The sequence below is a fragment of the Meles meles genome, chromosome 19 (genome assembly GCF_922984935.1).
Source record: "Meles meles chromosome 19, mMelMel3.1 paternal haplotype, whole genome shotgun sequence".
Lineage (NCBI taxonomy): Eukaryota > Metazoa > Chordata > Mammalia > Carnivora > Mustelidae > Meles > Meles meles.
This window is the reverse complement of record NC_060084.1, coordinates 41,634,370-41,658,289: the sequence shown is the minus strand read 5'-3', so window position 1 is coordinate 41,658,289 and position 23,920 is coordinate 41,634,370. Positions and strand designations below refer to the sequence as shown.

The 23,920-nt window shown below is 46.9% G+C and overlaps 1 protein-coding gene across 2 annotated transcripts in view; it reads right to left on the bottom strand.

Moving 5' to 3' along the window:
* The window catches only part of GARRE1 (granule associated Rac and RHOG effector 1), an 81,169-nt gene extending 66,063 nt beyond the window's left edge, over positions 1-15,106 (bottom strand). Inside the window, exon 1 of one of the 2 annotated variants that reach the window (XM_045987019.1) lies at positions 15,065-15,106. The gene's annotated coding sequence lies outside the window, so the exon portion shown is untranslated. Of the gene's footprint in view, positions 1-8,059; positions 8,082-15,064 lie in introns of those variants that run through there. The other variant, XM_045987020.1, reaches the window with a different exon arrangement.
* Between the last annotated feature and the right edge of the window lie 8,814 nt (positions 15,107-23,920).

The window sequence follows — 23,920 nt, the reverse complement described above, 5'->3', positions numbered from 1 at the left end:
ACTATGCCGGGGAAAGAAGCCAGACACAAAAGGCCACATACTACATATGATTCCATTAATAAGAAATGTCCAGGACAGGCAAACCCATTGAAATAGAAAGTAGGTGAATGTCTGCCTGGAGCTGGGGTGGATGAGAAGAATGGGAATGACTGCTAATGTATACAGGGTTTCCTTCTGGAGTGATAAAGATGTCCTCAAATTGATTGTAGTGGTGGCTGCAGAATTCTGAATATCCTAAAAGGCACTGAATCACATACTTTAGATAGATGAATTGTATGGCATGTGAGTTATGTTTCAATAAAGCTGTTAAAAAAAAATAAAAGATGAACCACTCCATAAACAATTCCCTCTTCAGAGGAAAAAAACAGAAAATTTTTTCTTCCCTCCAGTCCGTAACGATGTAAATCTAAATCTACCCTTGATAATACGGAGACGCCACAGGAAATTCTTTAGAGAGATTAGTGAAGTTATTGTCTGTGAAGTTCAAAGCCCAACCATTTCCATGTTTTTTGTCAGTTCAGAATGACACGAGCCATATTTAGAAATGCACTCCAGAAAAATGCTTTGAAGAATTTTATTCTCAACATTCATGAATTTAAAATATCTATTCAGGCAAGAGAAAATGCCTGAAAGATTTAGTTCTTTGTTCTCTTAGTCCTAGGACTCTACTTTTTTGGCTCCCTTTATAAGAATATGTTATCACACTAAAAAGAGTGAGACAATTTTGTATGGGAAGATGCTTGTTGTCCTAGCTCTCCTCCCACCCCTCTGGCCGTTCTCAGTTGCCACTGGGAGCCCCTCCTCCTTTGACCTGAAGCACCGTGGTTCCCCAGAGCTCCATGTTGTGCCTTGTCTGTTTCTATGATCAACATGGTCTCCCCGGGAGGATCCCCAAGTCCATCTCTCTAGCCCAGATTTTTCTCCTGTGCTCCACATCCCAAATATACAACAGCCAACTGGACAGGCCCCGAGTCAAGTGCCCATTACCAATGCTGTCCAGGCTCTCACTGTTCCTTTCCTGTCTTGGTGGACAGCATTACCATCTACCTACTTGATCTACCATCTGCCTGTAAACCAGAAACCTGGCAGTCACCTCTATTCCTCACTCTCTTTACAGCCACTTAGTCATTTAATCATACCCCTCCTGCCTCCTTAATAGCTCTCCAGTCTTTTCCCTTGTCTCTACCTTCACTGCCAATATAAAGTTTATTTTTTTTTTTAATTTATTTGACAGACAGAGATCACAAGTAGGCAGGGAGGCAGGCAGAGAGAGAGAGAGAGAAGGAAGCAGGCTCCCTGCTGAGCAGAGAGCCCGATGTGAGGCTGGATGACCTGAGCCGAAGGCAGAGGCTTTAACCCACTGAGCCACCCAGGCGCCCCCAATCTAAAGTTTAGATCTTCTTTTCCTCTTGCTGGAATTACAAGACGAGCCTCCTGAGTGATATTCCAAACTCCTGGACTGCTCCCTTCTGGTTTCTGTGTGACTGTTCTAGAGCCAATGTAATCACCTGCTCTCCTACTTCACATGTGTTACGGCTCTCCACTACCCTTCTCAACTGTCTTCCCCCACCCCTCTGCCCACTACTGCCCAGTTCTTGCTGCTGCCGTCTTCCCACTCACTGTCTACATGCTCAGTTCCCTTTGCCTGGCAAGTTCTCCAGGTTTATTTTCACTTGATCCTCCTGGATGTCTGACCTAGAAATCATCTCCTTTGAGACACCACCTTGGCAAAAAGTGAGCTAGGAGCCCCTCTGTGTGCTACCAGAATACCCTGTCTTTAGCCCCGTCTTTGCAGAGTCGTGGCTGTACTGCAACGTACTGTATCACGCCACCAGTTTCCGTGTTTCCCCATCACCTCCAGCCCTCGTGATCGCCAAGCTCATTCAAGATGGTCAAGGGCTTATTAAGCACACTATAAACATTCAACAGGTATTTGTTGAATGATTGGCGCATTCGCAGTATTTATTTAATGCTTTTTGTTGTTGTTGTTGTTGTTTTTACAGCACTCATAGAGTCAGTGTTGCCGTCCACAGAAGCGGCAGTTAAGTGCTAGAAATAAGCCTCTGCCAAATAAACAAAAATAAATAATAAATAAAGTGACTGACGATTTGCCATGTTCGCGAGAGTACTCCTCAACAAAACAGACTGCTCCGACAGACTGGCCGACAGACAACCTGTCAAGCATTAAATTGAGCTTCAGAGACCTAAGCTCACTTAATCCTTGCTAGAACCCTAAAATAAAAACAGCTAACATTAACCAAATGGGTATTCGGGGCCAGGCTCTGTGCTGTGCCCTTCATGTATTATCTAATTTAATTCTCATAATGACCCTGTGAGGTAGGTAAAGCATCTAGAGAGGTTAAGTGAGTTTTTCAAGTTTTTGCCACTGGCCGAGATGGAAGTCAGCAACAGAACTGGGTTTGGGGCCTGGTAATCTGAGGCTGCGCTCTCCACCACACTATTCCATCTCTGTCAAATACCTAGACCTTGGCGTTCTGTTTATCACTCTTAGAGGAGATGGCTGAAAGCTATAGTCTTCTTGGAATTGACTGGAAGTTGCGCTGGAGTGATGGAAAGTAAAGTGATCTCTGTTTAGGAGATCATACCCATACCTATTGCTGATGACACCCAAATTCAACTCTTTGGTCAAGATGTCTCCCGGTCAGGACCAGACTCATGAGTCATCTCCTCAGGTCCTTCAGGTCCATCCCTTTCCATCCCATCCATTCAATCCTGCCGATTCTGTTCACCCTGTCTATGGCAACTGCTCCGAGAATGTGAGCTACTGTTACTGTTACACTCTAGATGCCTTTCATTTTCTCCTTTATATACACAGTGTTCAGCTTCCCAGGAAATAGCCTTCTGGAACAAGCAAGATCAAGACTGAGAGAAAATGCTTTCTATGGGGACCAGAAGCCAAGCTGTCAGATGCTCAGGCCCCAGTTCTTTCAGTGGAAGCACACAGAAGGGGAGATATACTTCACAGCTGGCTGATAGACAACAGCAAAATCTAACTGGCAAACCAAAAATGTATGAGAATGTTAGATATTGGAATAGAAACGAACAAATGGCTCCAAACCCAATGAACCAAACATTCTTTTTTATTCCAATTTACAAAATTAGAAGTCAGCCATCAATCCTTTAACACAGTGGTTCGCAACAAGTAGAGGAGAGGATCCTTCACACACACCCAGCTCAGGGGACATCTGGCAGTGTCTGGAAACACTTTTTGGTTGTCACAACTGGGGGAATAGGGGAGTGCTAGTGGGTAGAGGCCAGAAAAGCTGTTAACTATGCTACCATGCACAGGACAGCTCCCTCGTTCATCCAAAGCCAAAGAATTATCCACCCCAAGATATTAATAGTGCCACTAGAGAAACTCTGCTAAACAAATGCTTCAAGCACCTTCTATGTTCAAGTTACCTAATGTATAAAAGGTTACTTCTTTCCGAGAAGATGATAAAAACTTCTCCCTAAGCGAAGCTCCTGCAAGTCCACAGTATGATAAGAGTTATCATGGGAAAAGAAAAGGGTAAATGCTAAATAGTGGTTTAGAAAACAAATGCCATGAGTTCAGAGGAAGGAGAGTACCACGAAGGCTAAGGCCCTCTTCAAAGATCTCAGAGCGCAGAGAGGGCCCCTAGAGCCAGGGCTCCCACCTTGGAGGACCAGAACCCACCTTTCCAGCCTGACTTAGAACAGGTCCCTTCACCTTTTGCTACTGCCAAACTGTTCACCCACAACAGCAGCTGGGCCACAAGGCTACGATGTCCCACTCCTACTGTTACAATAGAGAAAAGCTCTCACCTACTACTTCACCAAAGCGCTGCCCTGCAACTGAGCAGCATCCCACTCCACCAAGGGTGAGGAGGACATGTCATCATCTCAACCCAATCACAAAACCATGTTCTTATGATTCCTACAGGAAGGAGGCAGTGAAAAGACTAAGGAGGAAAATGTTTTAAATGGCTCCGGCCCTTGTCCTCTGCCACCTAAAATCAGTGCTTAGCAGCCAGTCAGGAGCTGCCTCACTTCCTGTAGTTGGTTGGTAAAAATAGGAAGTGGGGGAGGAAGTTCACAAAGCAGAAACAAAAGTAATCACTGCCTTGCTTCCTGAGCACAAATCACCGAGTAAGGACGGTATCATTAAAACATCAAAATGGAACGGCGCATGGAGAGCCAAAGCCAGAGGAAAGGAAGTGACACTTCTGGGTCCACCAGGCCCAGATGACTTCCACACCCAGAGACTGCCCCCAAAGAAAAATATGTGCAAAACTGAACACCAGCCCATTAGACAGAAACAGTTCCCAAGAAATTAATACCAAGCATGTTAATTTAAAGAATCGTGCAAAAACTCCAGAAACATTAAAGTTCTATCAGAGTAAAAAATGTCAATGAAAAAGCTTTAAGGAGGCCAAGATTATTATCTTTTTTTCTGTTCAAGAAATGACTACTAAAACTGCTGTTAATGCAAAACAAAAACTTACTGAATAACTGATCAGTTGACCAAAAAAAAAAAAAAAAAAAAAAAAACCTACTAAATAAAAATTCTGATCAACGTTCGAATCTACCATAGTTCAAATGAAGATGTTTCTATACGCATCCTCCAGCAACACAGTCAACCCTGAGAGTGGTCCCTGAATGCTCTGGAATGCTCAGGGCACCCAGGATGCAGAGGGAGGGCCCTCCAGGAGCTTCTGGTCTAATGCGGGAACAAACTGCCCCCACACGGTGACATCTGACCACCTCTTGTCCTGACACTTGCTCTGTAACATTTATCACCACAGAATAGGACATTCCTCTATAATAACAAAGGAAGATAATAGTGGATCCGAAAACCTTTTTTTTTTTTTAAGTTTTTACTTATTTATTTGTCAGAGAGAGAGACAGAGAGAGAGCACAAGCAGGGGGAGCAACAGGCAGAGGGAGAAGCAGGCTGCTTGCTCAACAAGGAGCCCAATGTGGGGCTCAATCCCAGGACCTCAGGACCCGAGCTGAAGGCAGATGATCAATGATTGAGTCACCCAGGCACCCTGACTGAAAAGCTTTTTTATTCAGTCAGCTACAAACAAGTGATAATTTAATTTAAGTAAAAGAAAAAAATTTTCTAACCATAAAGTCAACAGAGTTGAAATTTAGTCTCAAAATAGAACAGGTTTTTTGGTGTTTTTTTTTTAAGATTTTATTTATTTATTTGTTAGAGAGAGAGAGAGGGAGAGGCACAAGTAGGCAGAGCAGCAGGAGAAGGAGAAGCAGGCTCCCCGCTGAGGAAGGAGCCCGATGTGGGACTCGATATGGGACTCGATCCCAGGACCCTGGGTTCTGACCTAAGTAAAAGGCAGATGCTTAACTGACTGAGCCACTCAGGCGTCCCTCTTTTGTACATTTAAAAACCTTTATGACTCCTATTTCCTGGTGAACTCCAAACCCACCAAAATCCTCTGGCTTTATGGAACCGTCTTGGGTTAAAATGTGAAAATATGTGTAGCTTAGAATTGAATAAACACAGTTCAGGGGGCAAATATGCATCAAGCTCAGAGAAATGTTGTGAAACAGGTAAGATGCAGAACAATGTGTATATGGGCCCATTTGTGTAAAAAAACAAAGGAGAGAGATAGAGAGAGATACACCTCAGCTGAAGGCAGACACTTAACCAACTGAGCCATCCAGGCAACCCCGAAATAGCACAAGTTGGGGGAAAAAAAATGGCCAAGTGTGTTAACAGTCATACAGATGAAGGGTAATTTTGTTTAAATTAAGGGTATTTTGGGGGTGAGGAGAGAAAGAGGAAGATCAAAGTCTAGTTTATTTTTTAAATAGCATATAAATAAGTAGAAAAGTAAGTGAAATGGATGGTAATCACGATATATTCAGTTTCATGCCAAGAAAAGTGGTGAACATTTAGTGGGAGGAAAAGAATCCATTGCCGGTCCTGCTGAGCGCAGATCTAGCTATTTGTTGAATTTTCTGGTGATAAATCAACCTGCTGTATTCTAAGACTTGTGTTCAGATTTCTTATAAAATCAAAAGAGTAATCCAAAACCGACTGCCTTTACAACAAAACAAATATTACAACTTTTCAAAGAAATTTTATTAGAGGAACACTCTGAGCCAAAACACTTTATTAAATAAAAATCTTCAGAAGAAGCTAACGGGAGGCGGGGGGCAGTTGACATAGTCTTGCCAAAGAAAGGTTTATCTACAAATGACTATCACATATCACCAAAGGATAAATGAATTCGGTTCTAAAGCTTCTGAAAAAGTCTGCTCAGGTAAAACCAGGTTTCTGATGAACTAAAATGGTGTTGGACCATTAGAAGTTTTCCCATCCAATACAGCCAAGCACGATGAACACACTCACAGCAACAAATTGTGATGCTGATAGAAATTCGGGTATAAATTAAGGAGAATAACTTGAAGTAAATTCTTTTTTTTTTTTTTAACTGAAGTATAGTCGACTGAGAAAAATCATTTTTTAAAAGCCACAAGCATTGATGTAATTTTTTCAAACCCAAATTGTTAAAACATTCCAAAAAATCTACATCTATTAAAAACCACGAGTTTATTTTTGTTAGTATGTTACAGCATGAAAAGGCACTGATCCACTCAGCTCTGTTTGAGCCTAGTTTTAGCCTTCATTACCCAAAAAAGTTTCCAAACATAAAAGCAAGTTGAACTAATGAAAACTAATGTATCCAACAGAAAGTTATTTAAGAAAACTTAATTGTGCTACTCATTTTTAACAATTTGCACTATGGCACCTGTCCAAAATTCATCTCGAATGGGGAAAAACAAGTATTTATCAAGAAGATTATATACAAATGGGTAAATCAAACTGTAATGTATAAATTATTTCTCCTACTATGGAGAGGAATGATATAAACCTTAGATGCATGCACTTGAGATTTGGGACCATTTCTGAAAATTTAAGGCACCCTTGAAAAATCTGATCAATGGATAATTAGCAGCTCCTGCCACTAGGCTGGGAACACTGACTCCAATTCTGCACACCCAGCAAGGCTTCCCATCTCTCAGAAAGAACAGCAAGTTAGAGTCAAGGCAAGGGAGCCCGATCTTCCTCATAAACGTCCCAGCAGGTCAGGTATGGAGCAGTGAGGACATTCAAGAAGCCTCCTCCCCAGCACCCCGCCCCCCCATTCCCCAGGCAGGGAGGATAGCCCTACAGAGCAGGCCTGCAGCGGCTTACCATCATCTGACATTGAGGCTCTGCCGATTCTCCACACCATGAGCCTTCACATACTCAGGCATCTACTGAGGTCCTACTATGTACACGACACTGCTCCACGCACTGGGGGTACAGGGGTGAATGAAATAGACACAATTCCTGCTCTCCGGGAGCTTACAACCTCATGGGAGAAAAAGCTCCTGCTTTTGCCATGTAGGTCAGATGCTACACAGTAAGTGGGGCGCCTGGGTGGCTCAGTCAGGTAAGCATCTGCCTTTGGCTCAGTCGTGATCTCAGGATCCTGGGCTCAAGCCCCACATCAGGCTCCCTGCTCCACGGGGAGCCTGCTTCTCCCTCTTCCCCTGCCTGCTGCTTGCCCTGCTGGTGCTCAGGTGCACACACTGTCTCTCTGGCAAATAAATAAATAAATAAAATCTTGAAGAAGAAAAAAAAGAAAAGGTGCTACACAGTATCAAGACATTTCCTGGAAACAGGCACTGACAAAGTGCAGTAGTCATGGGTACGGGTTTGGGAGTCAGACTGACCTAGATACGAATCCCAATTCTCAGTAATTATCAGTTACGAGAATGGCACTTATTAACTCTATGCCTCTGTTTCTCTGAACTCTGTGCCTCAGTTTCCTCAGTACAGTGGTGAGGCTTAAGCCCATAAACCATAGCATTTGGCACACCTTGAGTCTCACTCAGAAACTGGAGCTATCTGCTCTGAAAGAAGCTGGACACTAGTCAGAGAAAAGCATTTTCTCTTCTAATGAAATACTTCATGCCAGCCCACCATTAGTGGGGGGAAAAACCAAACTCTTCCTCCTCAAAATACCACACAGCTACCAAGTTTTTAAAAAATATTACTTACCTTACTGCTGTTCTGGCCCCAACTCTCAAGGTCCTGGCAACAAAGTAAAAGGAGGGTTGTCCTGTGTGAGGGGAAGGAGGTCATGGCTCCTCCCATTTCCCTGCCGGCCACTCCCTCCTGTGTCAGCCCCAAGCTGAAGGAAGACCGCCAAGGACAAGGCTCAAAGCTATTGTGGTGGCATTCTCTGCGACCTTGAGACCCAGGCGTGGGATAGGTTGTTGGGAACTGAGGAGAGGTTACTCTCCCCTCGCCTCCCCTGCCTAGGTTACCACAGCCTGCAGCACTCAGGTCTGGGAGCCGAGCCAGCTTCCCTCTGCCTCTGTTCCCAGGCAAACGCATCCACCTCTGGGAACTGGGGGTGGGGTGAGGGAAGACTCAGGTAGTCCCACGTTCCCAGTCATAAATGCCACCTCACTGGCACCTAATCCCAAAATTATTCCTAATAAGAAAATTAGATTTTTTCCCAGGTAATCTCTAGCTCGAATTCTGCACTCGAAAGCTATCCCATTAAGGGGTGCCTGGGTGGCTCAGTGGGTTAAGCCTCTGCCTTCAGATCAGGTCATAATTTCAGAGTCCTGGGATCAAGCCCCACATAGAGCTCTCTGCTCAGTGGGGAGCCTGCTTCCCGCCCCCCCCAAATAAACAACAACAACAACAACAAATCTTTAAAAAAAAAAACAACTATCCCATTAAGACTCTTTGCAATTGCCAATTTGAAAAAGCACAGATTGGACAGTGACCCAGACACAAGAAACAGAGGCAAAACAGTTAAAAAAAAAAAAAAAAGGTGATACCATCTAGGAATGGATCCTAGCAACAGACTCAGTAAATGTAGAGGCAGAGATCAGAGATACTCATGGGCAGCACGGTCTGCAAGCACCACCTGGAAGTGACCCACAGGTGCTGCATTAAGGGACTCATTAAGTAAATTACACAGGGACATCTCCTGGCCATTTCAAAGATCAAAGTCCAGCTACCACATCTCATTAAGCCTAAGATGTCATTATAAATCACATCATTATTTTATACAGGTTAAGGAAAACTGCCATATAACGATGACCTGTCATCACAAGCTAGATCCCAATTTCGGGCTCCCCTCAGGCTCTTTCCTGTCTCATTTCTCCATCTGTCTGGGGCACACATCACCCTTGGAACAGTCCCTGGGTGCCCTTTTCTCCCTTTTCACTTTTTGTAGAAGTTACCCACATTTAAGATTCAGTGTTTGGATGAAACCATCCTGGGCCCCTTCAGTCCCCACGGAGTCTGTCCCGAGCCCCTGCAGCCCCCACTGCCTCTGCTCATCACTAGCTTCGTATGCCTCCCTCTCCCACAGAACTGTCAGTGCAGGGCGACAGGCTGCCCTCTTCGCGCGCACTGTGGTGCCCAGCACCTGGCCATAATAACGCCGGTCGGGAATTGGTCTAAGAACTTCACAAATATTAAGTCATTAACATCCCGCTATAACTCCAGGAGGGAGCTCGTGTTACCGCCCCCATTTTCAGAGAGGTAAAAGGAGGTAAGTTGGGTGACTTAAAGATGAACGACCAATAAGTGGCAGAGACAGAAACCAAACCCAAGCAGTCTGGATAAAGTCCTTGTTCTTAGTGCCTGTGCTACCCCCTCTCTAAATGACTACTACATACATGGCTAACACTTAAAATTTTGTTTTTATTAACTTTGAATTGAAAATATAGGAGCGCCTGGGTGGCTCAGTGGGTTAAGCCTCTGCCTTTGGCTCGGGTCATGATCTCAGGGTCTTGGGATCGAGCCCCGCATCGGGCTCTCTGCTTGGTGGGGAGCCTGCTTCTCCCTCTCTGCCTGCTTCTCTGCCTACTTGTGATTTCTCTGTCAAATAAATAAAATAAAATCTTTTAAAAAAAAAGAAAATATAATACACATATACAGTGAAAAGAAAATCGTCCTGTACAAAAGGGTATGCAAGACAAAGCTAGGTCAGCCTAACAGCCTAGATTTCTGGGGCCTCATCCCAAAGGCACCCACTGTTTCTTTCCTATCATTCCAGAATTTTTTTTCTACACTTAGAAACCTATTTCATGTTTATTTCTCTCTCTCTCTTGTTTTTTTACACAAATGGGACCATATACACATTGTTCTGCATCTTACCTGTTTCACAACATTTCTCTGAGCTTGATGCATATCTGCTCCTGGACTGTGTTTATTCAATTCTAAGCTACACATATTTTCACATTTTAATCCAAGACGGTTCCATAAAGTCAGAGGATATTGGTGGGCTTGGAGTTCATCAGGAAATAGGAGTCATAAAGCCTTTTAAATATACAAAAGAGGGACGTCTGAGTGGCTCAGTCAGTTAAGCATCTGCCTTTGGCTCAGGTCAGATCCCAGGGTTCTGGGATTGAGTCCCATATTGGGATTCTTGCCCTGCAGGGAGCCTGCTTCTCCTTCTGCCTGCTGCTCTCTCTGACAAATAAACTCTTTGAAAAAATAAAATTTAAAAAAATGCACAAAAGATATTAAGTGTTAACCTTGCAACAGTGTGCAGGCTGAGTCACCAGGCAGAGAGACCTATCAGCTGACACTGGGCACATCACTTCTCCTGTAACGTAAGCACCTGCATCACAAGGTTGTTGTGAAGACGGAACAAGGTAATATACACAAAGCACTTGGCACCAAACCTGGCTAGCACAGTGTGTGGGAGGGATTAACATCACACCTGACACACTGTTATGCCCAATAAGTTACATATTGTCATCAATAATTTCTTCAAGAGCTGACCCCGCCTTTCTCTCCAATCTCATTTTCCTCCACTTCCATATTCATACCTGTCCACCCTTTACCCTAAAGCTCCTTCAGCTCACACACCTCCTGCTTGCTCCCCTACTCCTTTGTACCTGTCATGGCCTCTCCCCTTACTGTGGTGCTGTACTAACCTTCTCCCAGTGTACTCAGCTTAAGCCTGTCCTTCTCCAGGAAATTCCTAGTAATAGGTGGATTCTCCGGATGAGCAGTCTGGGCAGAATGTATCTGTCATGACTTCCCCTCTGATTCTCAGCTTTGTCAATGTACCCAGGAGCAAGCAGGTACAGGGTAACTGAGTCAAGCTGCCTAAACTCAAAGACGGCTATATACTAACCAGAAGACCAGTTACTATGTTTATAAATATAAATGTTTATAAATATTGGTGAGGGCTAATTTTTTTTTAAAGATTTTATTTATTTGACAGACAGAGATCACAAGTAGGCAGAGAAGCAGGCAGAGAGAGAGAGGAGGAAGCAGGCTCCCCGCGGGGCTCGATCCCAGGACGCTGGGATCATGACCCAAGCTGAAAGCAGAGGCTTTAACCCACTGAGCCACCCAGTCGCCCCTGATGAGGGCTCATATTTACTGAGCACTTAGCAGGTGCCAGGCAACAAAGAGGAAGGTACTACCATTCTCCCCATTCTATAGAGGGGCAAACAACGAGATTAGCCAGCACCCCAAGACGAGGATCTAATCTGAGCGGTTTGGATATGGAGCTCGCAACCATTCATGTTCTCTCCTTGGCTGGGAGCGTGGAAGCAAAGCAAGGAAAAGATTCTCCTGCCTAGAAAGGCATCAACAGAGATGTACCCATCTGTCTGGCGGTGCAGAGGCTCACTGGAGGACTGCACACAGCTCCTCTGGCCAGGGCCCCCAGGCAGTGCTACAGACATATCACCCAATTCCTCTCTTGGACCCGTCACCCCAATTTCCACAGACACCATCCCAACCCTCTCCTAGAAATGCAGTCTTTTCTTCTGAGGATACAAAATTAAGTTTAAGCATTCTGGCTACGAACACATTCCAATCATGCCTTCTTGGGGTTACAGCCGGGTCATTTTGGTTGAACTTAAAGTTTTCCCGAAATTCTCCAAACTACACTTAAAAAATCTCTCTTGGTTTGTATCTTCTCTATAGACAGCACTTTTATTCCCGTGTCATTCTCAGATGATCACTGATTCATTCAACAAATACTTGATTGTTCCCAGAATAGTGTGTTCCAGGTCCTGGAGCAGTGAACAGACAAGATCTCTGAAACCTGGGGGAACTCATTACATGTCCCCCATTTCTAGGCACTTATGATACTTTATGGCCATTGCTTTTTTGGCCTTCTTGTTCAGACTGTGTCTTTCAGCTCTGTATTTTAATTTTCCACTACACTAACTAGCCCATACTGTAAATACTCCATAAATGTGAGTTAACTAAATTAATGAATAAAATCACTGGGTCTCATCTTTCTCATCCAGGGTGGGACCAGATTATGTCTGAAGTCCCTAATAGCAAAGATACAAAGTCTAAATCAAGTTGCAGGCACAGAAAGCAAATGCATATGCAGCCCAAATCAAGAAGGAAAAGGAGATGGGATAGGTCCTTAGAGTTATGAAGGACAGGCCACCTTGGCAAGCAAGGAAGGGCTCTCTAAGCTGGACAGAATACGGCCTTGAGAACATGACCAGGGTCAGCTGGAGTTAAAGAAATGACATGCAGCACAGTCTGAGTTGGGGTCACTGCACGGAGACGGGAGTGAGGGGGTGAAGTGGTTCTCTGCCTGGAAGTCACATACTGGATGAGTGGAAAGGAGCATGTTTTTTGGAAAAAGAGGTAGAGGCACAAAGCTAGGCCTCGGAAAATGCTCACAGGCAGACGTGGAAAGAGAAACAACAAACTCAAGTGAAAAAGCATAGTCACCAAGTTAAGAAAATGACCACAATAGCCCCAACTCAAGAAGGCCAACCAAAAGAAGACTGACAACAAGAAAATCTGGCTCACCATGCCAAATATTTATGGTCAAGGTCAAGGGAAATGAGTAAGCAGCAGCCACTGCATCTATCAATTGGGCCCCAAGAGCAGTTTTAGTAGAGATAAAGACATTTGAAGCACAACCCCTCACAAGTTCAGGCTCTCTGTGAACTTGACTAAGAGAAGAAGGCATCCTTTTTTTTTTTTTTTCTTTTTCTGTAACTCCAAAGTAGAGTAATTCCTTTTCAAACCAATATTCTCTCTCCACCTAGGAAGCTTATCATTTTCCACAAAGGACAACGTCTCAAGAGGGAAAGAAAGAGAGTAGACACCCAGCCCACGTGATGCCCCAGCCTACTAGCTCTTAGACACAATTATTTTCCTACAGACTTGGAAGACCCGCTTGACATAAAGCTTCTGGTGTATTAGGCTCCAGGATTGAAACAGAATAAACATTTAGTAAGATTTCAGCAGAATCATGTGCAACTTGTTTAAAAAAAAATTTTTTTAAGGATGCTTAAAACATGCTGTCTTCCAAAAATCCAGAGATAATTTTAGATTGAAAAAATCTAGGCTTGCCAAGGGAATCTGAGAGCTTTTCTATCTTGGTCTCCAATGCTAACCTACGTATTCGAGTGCAAAAATAGAGGAAGATTAGAATCTCAAATGCCAGACTGAAAAGTTGCCACAACAAACCTGAACTCTTCATATGGAGTTTGTTATCTTGTCAGCAAGAAAGCAAATGAAACAAGAAACTTTTCACTTTAAAACATAAAAAGAAAAAAAAAACCCTCAAACATGAACTATTTCCTAGACTTGTAAAGGAAAATAACTAAGAAAAAATAAAAGATACTGCGAACTTGAAATTTAAAAAGAGCATACACAAAATCTAAGTATCAATTTTGTGAGTAGTCCCTTATAAACACATACTGAGAACTTTAGATCTAAAATATGACAAAACAGCAGTCAGAGCTGAGTCAATAAAACTGGGTCAACTAACCATTTGGAAAATGTTTCGTATCTTACACCGAGACGAAATTTTAAGTAGAAATTTTTAAGCTGAAAGTTAAAAAAAAAAAAAAAGGCCATGAAATGAGGAGCAAAAATGAGTGAAACTTTTTATAACACCAGGATGGAGAATTTTCCAAACATGTCAGCAAAGGAAACAAATATAACTTATTTTTTAAATGAATGTTACCTTTGACCTCATTTGTAAATTTATGCTAAAACAATCAGAATTATCCTGTGACGAACTAGAAACAATCTGCATGTTCATCCGTAGGGTTTGGTTACATTATGGTCTACGATGGTAAGTATGAAATCTATACAAGTGATAACACAAGTGAAAGAGACTATTTATTGGTATTAACAAAATATTAGCAATGCCTGTCCCTGAGTGTTATGTGGGCGGACGACTGTCATTTGAAAAAGTATTGTCACGATACTTTCTGTGTTCTCTCGAATGTGAGGAGAACGAACAGCTTTTATAATGGGTGTGAAGGGGCGGGAACAAGCTACTTTCAAATTGGGGTCCCCCAACCTGAGTGTTCTAGCAAATTTTGCGAGGAGTATAAACAGAATTCTTATCGTGCCAAGCAGGCATGCTTCTTTCCTCGCACCGCGCGGAGCAGGAAGACACACCCCTGACCCTGCACTCGCCCCACAGGCGTGGGTCCTTCATCCCCGGCCCCAGCCTCGGCCCCGCCGGGTCCCCGCACAGCCACCCCGGGCCGACTGCGCCAGCAGGCTCCGCCGGGCCGGAAAATCGTGTTCCTCGGCTGCCCCGCACGGCGGGGAAGGTGCGCGCAGCCGGCCGGGCAGTCGCCCGGCGGCGTGAGGGCCGCGTCTCCAGCCAGTCCCGGCGGACCCCGGCCGCCCACAGGCCGCCGTGCCTCCGCGGACTGCTCCGCCGGCTTCCGGGAGCGAGTGCCCGCGCCAGCACTACCTCCTCGGCCCCGGCAGCCCGAGGGAGCGACCCCCCGCCTCGCCCGTCCCGCGTCTGCGGGGTCCCCCGGCGCCCCCGGTCCCCAGCACGAGCCGGGAGGCCCCTCCGGGCTTCCGTCCGCCCGGCCAGCGCCCCCAGAGCCCGGCGTCCTCCACAGCGGACGGGCAAGGGGCGGGAGCCCACGGCCCCGCGCCCCGCGGCCCCGAGCGGAGCGGCGCCCCGCGAGCTCGTCCAGTCGCCAGCCCCGACCGCAGCCCACCGGCTACCACCCAGCCCGCCCGCCTGCCCGCACCAGGCAGCGCCAGCTCGCGCCCGCTCCTCACCTGCGACGCGCCCCGGCCCCCAGCGCACCGCCCGGACCGGCTGTGTACACCGGAAGTGACGTCTCCAGGCCGGCCCCGCCCCCGCCCCAGGCGGACGCCGGACTGGCTGCCGACCCAGGGGCTCGAAATCGACCCGCCTGGCGCAAGCCGGGAGGGGGCGGTCCTGAGCTTCCTACCCCAGGCGCCGGCGACCTCCCGGTGGGACCGCGTTAGGGCGGGGGTTGAGGACAGGCAGCCGGATCCCGCAGGGCCACCCCGATCCTCCTCTGTGGCTTGGCCCCTGGGCGGGAGGGGTTCGCTGCGTCCTCACGTATTTATTATTGAAACAGAATACTAAAATACTGAGCGCTTACTGGATGCCGCGTCCTGACGGGCACTACAGGGACCGGGTAATGAACGCTCTCACCCTCACAGGTTTATTCTCTAGTGGAAACACAATAAAATTGTCACGAATACACATGATGAGACAGTGCCAGTTGTGACAAGCGGTAGGAGGGGAAAGTGAAAGAGGGAGGGAGAGAGAGTCCCCTGACCTAGTGTAGGAGGGTTATCAGGGAATTCTTCGCCCACAAAATAGGGCAGGAGATGAGGTCCTAAAGGGAAGAAGGAAGAAAACAACTTGGAGAAGCAGAGAGGAAAGCACGGTTAGGACAGAAGAAACAGCAGGTGTCTTCAATGGCTGTGTGTTCAAGAAACGAGGATAGTAAGATCTTGCCTGAGAGCAATGGGGAACTAGTAAGTTTTAAGCAAGGGGTGATTTTACCATACTTGTGGGCTTAAAGGGATTACTAGGGATACAGCTTCAGGGAGGAACTAGAGAGGGGGAGGCAAGAGTGGACGTAGATTTCTTTACCCATGTTCATAGCAGCATTACTCTTAATAGCCAAAAAGGTGGAAGCAACCCAGATGTCCACAGATGGGTGAGTGGAGAAACAAAATGTGGTCTATCCATCCACAGAACATTATTCAGCTTTGAAAAGGAAGGGGATTCTGACACATGCTACAAATGTATGAACCATGAAGCATTTTGCTAAGTAATGAATAAGTCAATCACAAAAGGACAAATATTCTACAATTCTTCTACAATGCCACTTATATGAGATACCTGGAGGAGGCAAGCTCATAGAGACAGCAAGTAGAAGGTATTTGCCAGAGAATGGGAAGAGGGGGGCATGGGGAGTTTGTATTTCATCTGTATAGTGTCTCAGAGTGCAAAGATGAAAAGTTCTGGAGATGAGTGTAGTGATGATTCACAACCACATCAAAACTATACAGTTAAGATGGTTAAAGTGGTGAATTGTATGTATATTTTAGATAGATGGATAGATAGACAGACAGACAGCAAGAGGCTATTTTGATTATGCAAGCAAAAAATGATTCTCCTTTAGACCAGGGCTTTCAAAGTTTTGTTGTTGTTGTTCTTGAGCGTCTATTAGAAAACAAGTTTGAATATCACCTAGATTTTATTAGTAAATTACATACAAGCATGCCTCATTTTAATATGCTTCCTTTTATTGCAATTTGCAGAAAAAAATATTTTTTACAAATTCAAGATTTGTGGCAACCCTGCTTTGAGCAAGTCTATTGGTGCCATTTTTCCAACAGCATTTGCTCACTTTGTGTCTCTGTGCACATTTTGGTCATTCTCCCAATATTTCAAACTTTTTCATTATTATTTTACTTGTGATGGTTATCTATGATCGGTGATTATGACTCAAAGAAAGCTCAGATGATGGTTAGGACTTTTTAGCAATAAAGTGTGGGCTGGTTTTTTTGTTTGTGGTTTTTAGAGAGAGAGAGAGAACAGGAGGAGAGGAGGAGGAGGAGAAGGAGAGAGGGAGCATCTCAGGTAGTCTCCATGCCCACAACCTGAGATCATAACGTGGGCTGAAATCAAGAATTGGACGCTTAACTGAGCCACCCAGGCACCCCGGCAATAAAGTATTTTTAAATTAAGGTATATACATTTTTCTTAGACATAATGCTATTGCACACCTAATAGACTATAGTTTTATGTAAACATAACTTTTATATGCACTGGAAAAAACAAAAAATTCACTTGACTCACTTTAATGCAATATTAGCTTTATTATGGTGGTCTGGAACCAAATCTGGAATATGTCCAGGTGTGCCCATAGATCCACTAGACTCTTCATATTCTGTTTACATTATGAAACAGAAATAAAGAATTTGAAAAGATTAAAAAGAAAACCGCCTATATAGAAGTTCTACTATTTTCTTCCTGTACTCTACTAGATTGCTTTCTTACCCTAGTGGGTATGTGAACCTCACTTGGAAAGACACTCACAGACTACGGTAGTGGCAGTAGGGAGTAAAGCAGATGAGTGTCGGTGATGAAATGGGTTTGGAGGGTCAGGAAGAGAAGAGAATCCTGGATTTCTTGAGTCTCTGGGATGAACCACTGTTGTGGTGATACTGAGTGCTGGGAAGTTCCTGAAGACCACATTTGGAAGGGTGGAAGATAGAAAGAAGGCCATGAGTTCCGCTGTGAACGTGACATCAAGGACAGTGCCGCAAAGAGGCAACTGCGGACGAGGTTCTCGAGCTTACGAGAATGCTGAAGATGTCCCTGGGGCTTAGGTGGTCATCGAAGCTGTGGGGAGGAGCCAAAGGTGAGTTTAGACTGTGGGGGAGGCTTTTTAGTGATTTTGTTTTATTTTCTTTCAAAGAAGCTCTCTGCCCAACATGGGGCTTGAACTCAGGACCCTGAGATCAAGAGTCTCATGCTCCACCAGCTGAGCCAGGCAGGTGCCTGTTTGGAGATTGGTTTTTTGTTTTTTTTTTTTTAAAGTGGAAGAAATTGAAACATATTTCAGTGTCAGAGAGGAGGATCTAGTTAACACAAAGAGGCTGAGTATACAGTAGAGACCTATGGTCATTTTGTGAGATTCTGAAGAGGCTTGAGAGGGGGTAAGATGCTTTGCAGCAGGGGCATCTGGGTGGCTCAGTCGGTTGAGCATCCGGACTCTTGGTTTCGGCTGGGGTCATGATCTCAGGGTTGTGGGTTCAGGCCCCCATCAGGCTCTGTGCTGCTGGGCATGGAGCCTGCTTGAGATTCTCTTCTCCCTCTGCCCTTCCCGTCCTTTCTCTCTCTCTCTCTCAAAAAAATCGCTTTGCAGCAAAGAGAGAGGGGAGCTCAGGGGCAGAGGAGTGAGGAAGGTCTACAGGCAGATACGTGAGTAGAAGGAGAAATACGGTAGAATTTACAACTTGCGCGGATGAAATATTTCTGGTGGAAAGTCATTAATTCAGAGTTGAGCCCTCCTTCCTAGGAATTGACTTCCCCCAGCAGCCTTCAGGTCAAAGTGAAGAAGGTGGAGTGGGGATTCACCAGGCAGTTGAATACAGGTTGCGGGGCAGGAGGGTTCCTGGCATGTTGGCCTATGGGACCCAAGCTACAAGAGGAGGGATGTGAGAGGGGAGGAGACAGCTGGGTTGGAGGAAGTTTCTCTGGGTTCTGGGCTCACCTGACCTTGGAGGCTCCAGAGAAGGGACCAGGGATGATGGCTGACTTCTATGCGGGCCGAGTGTGGTTCCTGCAGTCCCGAGACAAGCTGGTCTACCATTAGGAGGTCCTCCTAGCTCCTAGGACAGGTCCCAGTGGCCTCCAGTGGCTAGGTAGGGAGGCATGTGGTAAACGTTGGGTGGGACTCGAAAGAGGCTCCCTCTGCATGTGGCACGTTCTGATCCACGTGTTCAGCCACTGAGCCTCACTTCACTCCAAATCTCATAGTCCCAGAGTGATGTGCTGGAAACTCCTTGAGTCTTCCTCCATCCGGGCCCCTCCTATAGACTTCCAGCCAGGACCAGAAGGTTCTAGAAACCCATTCATCCATGCCTGTGGTTCTTCTTTTTTCTTTCCTTTGTTTTCTTTTCATTGAAGTATAATTAACGGACAGTGTTATATTAGTTTTGGGTCATACGTGAAGTTCTTATTTGTGCTCGGTGTGAGCCTTGTCAACCTTGGGGCCCTTCTGGTGGCCTCTGTGGTGCTCTGAGCACCAGACCGTCTTGGAGTTCTCAAGCTTCCCTGAGGACGTTTTGTATCGTGCCCATATCAAGTCTGCTTTGTGAGTACATCTACCGCTGTCATATCCCCCTCCTAGAGGTTTGAACGATTTGTTTTCCTTCATCAAATCCACATGCCTATGGACAAGGAGAGAGAAAACATCCATGTGCCCACTGCACAGGTCTGACACATTTGTCATGTCATGTCACCTCTCCCTTCCAAGCTCCCTTGCACAGGAGTGCCAAGAAAAGAGGTTGGAGCACACAGGGTCTAGAGATGGAGGCCAGGCCCTCCTGGGGTACCCACATCTTCAGGGACAGAAGCTGTGATTCTCCAACTTTGCAGAGAGGTCTGTGATTGGAGCCGGAACACGCACATAGGGATAGGACAGCAGCCTAGAGACCACCAGACCAGCACCTCCATTTGCCACATAGGAGGCCAAGAAGGCACAGTCCGGGAATGGATTCAGATTCTCTCTGAATCCACCTGACCCTCTGTGTATCTGGTCAGAGGTGCTGTTGGTGGGAGCCAGATCCCGTGGCTGGGAGGAGAGCCTCGGAGGTCATCACCGTGGGAAGTGAGATTGAAATTTCAGGAGTTCCTCAGTGACAGAAGACCTCTGCTTTAGGGAGATGGGCCTGAGATGCATTTTGACCTTGGCATGGGATGCCTCTCTTTGCAGAAGAAGAAGAAGAAGAAAAAAAATGGCAGATTCACATTCCTAACGTGAAAGGCTGCTGAATACAGACATCCACACCAAGGGGCCCGGGACGAATGAGAGAACTAATTTTCTTAAGCAGCCACAGTTATTACTGTTGGCTTCTGCATTCTTCGTGGCAGGAGAAGCCAGGGCTCCCAGGCTGGACTTTTCCGTGTTAGTTTTAGTGGGCATGCCTGAAAGAAGAGCCTTCAGGGAAGGGGTTATCCCAGCCAAGTTTGGGGGGTGGGGCAGGGGGCAATGGGGTTCGTTTGGAAACAGGACCTTTTCTCCTCTACCTTACTGGTCTCCCCTGGGCAGAGCATGAAAGCTCTGGACCAGGAGCCTCAGGAAGGGTAGCTGCATTCCAGAATCCACAGGACTGGGGAGCAAGTCTGGAGAGGGCTGGCCAGACGTTCTGGACCAAGAGCAACCGGCTGTCTGCTGGGCATGGAGCGAGGCTGGGGCGAGGCCAGTCTAGTCTAGCTTGAGCGGCATAGCCCAAGCAGGAAAGGGGGTGAGGGCGGCATGAGTCATGTGCTAAAGGGGAAACTTCTCCCCCAGTCTCCAGATTGCCTCCCTGAGGAAGTCATTCCTCACCCCTCCCTTTCCCCTGTGTGTAAGCATCTGAGCATCCTGTTGTCCCTCATTCACTGGCTGGAAATGGTGGTGCTGTGGCCAAGAGGCCCTTGCCGGGCAGAGCCATCTGCTTTTGTCCGCCCACAGCTCTAAGATCCCAGGTTGCTTTTCATTGTTCTGAGGGGCTGGGGCCAACCAGGGTCCTGGGAGATCCCTGATGGGGGTGGGGGGGGGCCAGACTCCAGGAGTCCAGGCCCCTTCCCCTGTTGCCAGGACAGGAGACCTGGTCCCATCTTAGGGAACATGCAAGATATAGGCAGGGCAAGCGGCTGGGGGATCCCCGGGGGCTCTTTGGGGCTGGGTGAAACAGAGGTGTCTGGGTTATGTGGAGGGGTGGAAGGGGGAGCTGCTGGATGGTCTAGGGATGTGCCATCCCAGTGATCAGCTGTGAAGGTCTCACAGTGGAGAGAGATACAGTCCAGGCCCCACAGACTTTCGGGGGGTCCGAGGGCTCATGGGCAGTAAAGGACGGTGTGCTGGGGAGGGAACCAGGCAAGGTTCTGGTACTGGTGAAGCCATAGGTGCTATAGCCTTCAGGTCAAGTATCCTGAAAGCTGGGGACGGCTCCGGTCCATTCCACAGCTGACAGAGCCAAGGCCCTACTCTTCTCAGGTTCCCGTATGTGCACCTGGCCATGGACACTGCCCTCGCTCAGAAGGTCTCTGCTGTGGTTCTGGTCTGGCAAGACGTTCTTCCAAGAACTTCGAGAGAAGAGTTGCGTGGTTGATTCCACGGCCTTGTGGAAAGTTTGGACTTGAACACTCGTTGGAGGTCTGAACAATTAAATTTATGAAAATCCCCTTCAGATGTGTACACCCACCAGGGGCCAGAATGGAGGGGCCTGAGAGACCTTCTCAGGTCCATCTGGTTGAAGAAAGGAGAACTCTGTCCCCTTTCCTGAGGGCGGGTGACTTTTCTTTTGGTTATCAAAACGTAATAACCTCAACTCCTTGTCACGGAAACAAGAGGGGATTTATTAGCCCTAACAAAAAGGGCACTGTGGCCACAGAATGGCGGTCCTTGGCAGGCGTCCTGATGCCCGGGAGTAACTCACAGACTGCTGGCCTGCGGCTGGCCTGCCCCCTCAGACGCAACGGAGAGGAGGGCCTCGGGAGCCGGGGCTTCGTTTCCAAAGTCCTCCAACCTGACGACTCTGACGTTCCTGTCAGGCTCCCCTTAGAGACCTGACGTGTGGTTGCCCCTAGTTACAGTCCAGTTAGGGCTTTTCAAGTGGGTCTTCGATCCTAGCAAGCAGGGGCTGAGAATGGCCACTGGCTGAATTTCTGGTGGCGACGGTGATTTGTGAGACCTTGGCGACTAGCCGCAGAGCCCGGACTCCCTTCCAGAGAGATGTGGGATGATGTGGGTGCTGGAGAGCAGGAGCCCCTAAGCCACAGACAGCTGGTGGCTTCCCACGTGCCATTTGGACAAGCAGGTGTTCTAGCCAGGTCAGAGAGCAGTGGGTGTTTGAGTGATGAGAGGCGAGAGGGGGCTTCCCCCCCACCACCACTCCCACTCGCTCCACAGGGGAGAGATGGGCTCAGGGCCCAGACCTCCAGGCTTCTCCACTGCCGGGCAATGTTGTGCCTAACCTTGACCCTAACCTGCCCAGCTGCCAAGTTCTCTTACCTTCCATTTAGGGGCAAAGCTGTGCAGAAGCAAATCACATTTTTAAGCCAAGTTATTAGAAATATTGGTGTGGGGGGGGGCGCCTGCGTGGCTCAGTGGTTTAAGCCTCTGCCTTCGGCTCAGGTCATGATCTCAGGGTCCTGGGATCGAGCCCCGCATCAGGTTCTCTGCTCAGTGAGGAGCCTGTTTCTCCCTCTCTCTCTGCCTGCCTCTCTGCCTACTTGTGACCTCTCTCTCTGTCAAATAAATAAATAAAATATAAAAAAAAAAGAAATATTGGGGGAGGGGTGCCTCAGTGGGTTAAACCTCAGTGGGTTAAAGCCTCTGCCTTCAGCTCAGGTCATGATCCCAAGATCCTGGGATCGAGCCCTGCATCGGGCTCTCTGCTCAGCAGGGAGCCTGCTTCCCCCTCTCTCTATCTGCCTCTCTGCCTACTTGTGATCTCTGTCTGTCGGATAAATAAATAAAATCTTAAAAAAAAAATATTGGGGGAAAGGCTGAGTGGATACACTACGATGTGGCCTTTGACCTACAGTGATTTCATGACCATGAAACATTGCCTGCCAAGTGCAAAGCAATGAAGAACGATCACTCTACCCCACACCAAATGAGAACTGGTAGGATCTGGTTCTGAGCCAACAGTGAGGACTGAAGAGGGAACCAACAAAAATGAAAGCCACCTTGGGGTCTCTGGGTGGCTCAGTGGTTAAGTGACTGCCTTTGGCTCAGGTCATGATCCCAGGGTCCTGGGATAGAGCCCTGCACAGGGTTCCCTGCTCTGCGGGAGGCCTGCTTCTCTCTCTCCCACTCCCCCTGCTTCTGTTCCCTCTCTCATTGTGTCTCTCTCTGTCAAAGAAATACATAAAATCTTAAAAAAAAAAAAAAAAAATGAAAGCCACCTCTCACTTGCCGTCTCTCTGACCTTTGCACCAGAATCACCAAGGAGACTGGGCTGAGTGAAAGGGAGCCAGGTAGCCCGCAACATAGATGAAGAAACCCTGGAAGTAAAACACCCCCTCGCACAAGCCTATCAGATCAGTAAAAAGAAATGAAATTACCTGTGATCTCAGAAAAGTGGCAATTCAAGCTGATTCCACAACTGCCCAGGTGTGGGCAGATGCCCAGGTAAATCCAAGAGAATCCTGAGCCCAGACGCTGTCACAAGTTTGGCTCCCTCCCAGAACAGGCCTCTGGTGGTGGGGCTCTTCAAAGCATGACCTCATGGGCCTCCTCCTCCAGGAAGCCTGCTCTGAAGTCCCCCGCTGTATACGTTCCCCGTTATGGTATTTATCCAACGAAACTGTTAAGTTTTGCCCTTCCGGGACTGCGAGCTTAAGACAATGCTCGTCTCATACTCAGCTATCTGTCCAGCACTGGGTGCTGCATAGAGCAAGCAGCAGGCACTCACAGAGTGGCTTCCTCATTCAGTCAACACATCTCTGAGCACCTACTATGGGCCAGGCACTGTGCCAGGTACTGGGGATAGAGTGGTGAGTAAGACGAAAGTGATCCTTCCACTCATTCGAGGGGGAAGATGGAGTTGAACAAACAAAATCCATGAAGAGAGACATAACACAAACGTGCAAGCGCGAGAACATGTTGCAGCGGAGAAAAAAACATGCAGGAAGACTTGCAAGGAGAACTTCACACGATCTAGAAGGTCCTGGAAGGCATCCCTGAAAATGTAATGTTTAAACTGGCATTTGAAGAATGAGAAGCAATTACAGCTGACCGTTGAACAGCATGGGTTTGAACTGTGCGGGCCCACTTACAGGTGAATTTTTTTACAACACAGTTCTGGATTTTCTCTCATGATTTTCTTAACGACATTCTTTTCTCTAGCTGTATTGTAAGATTACAG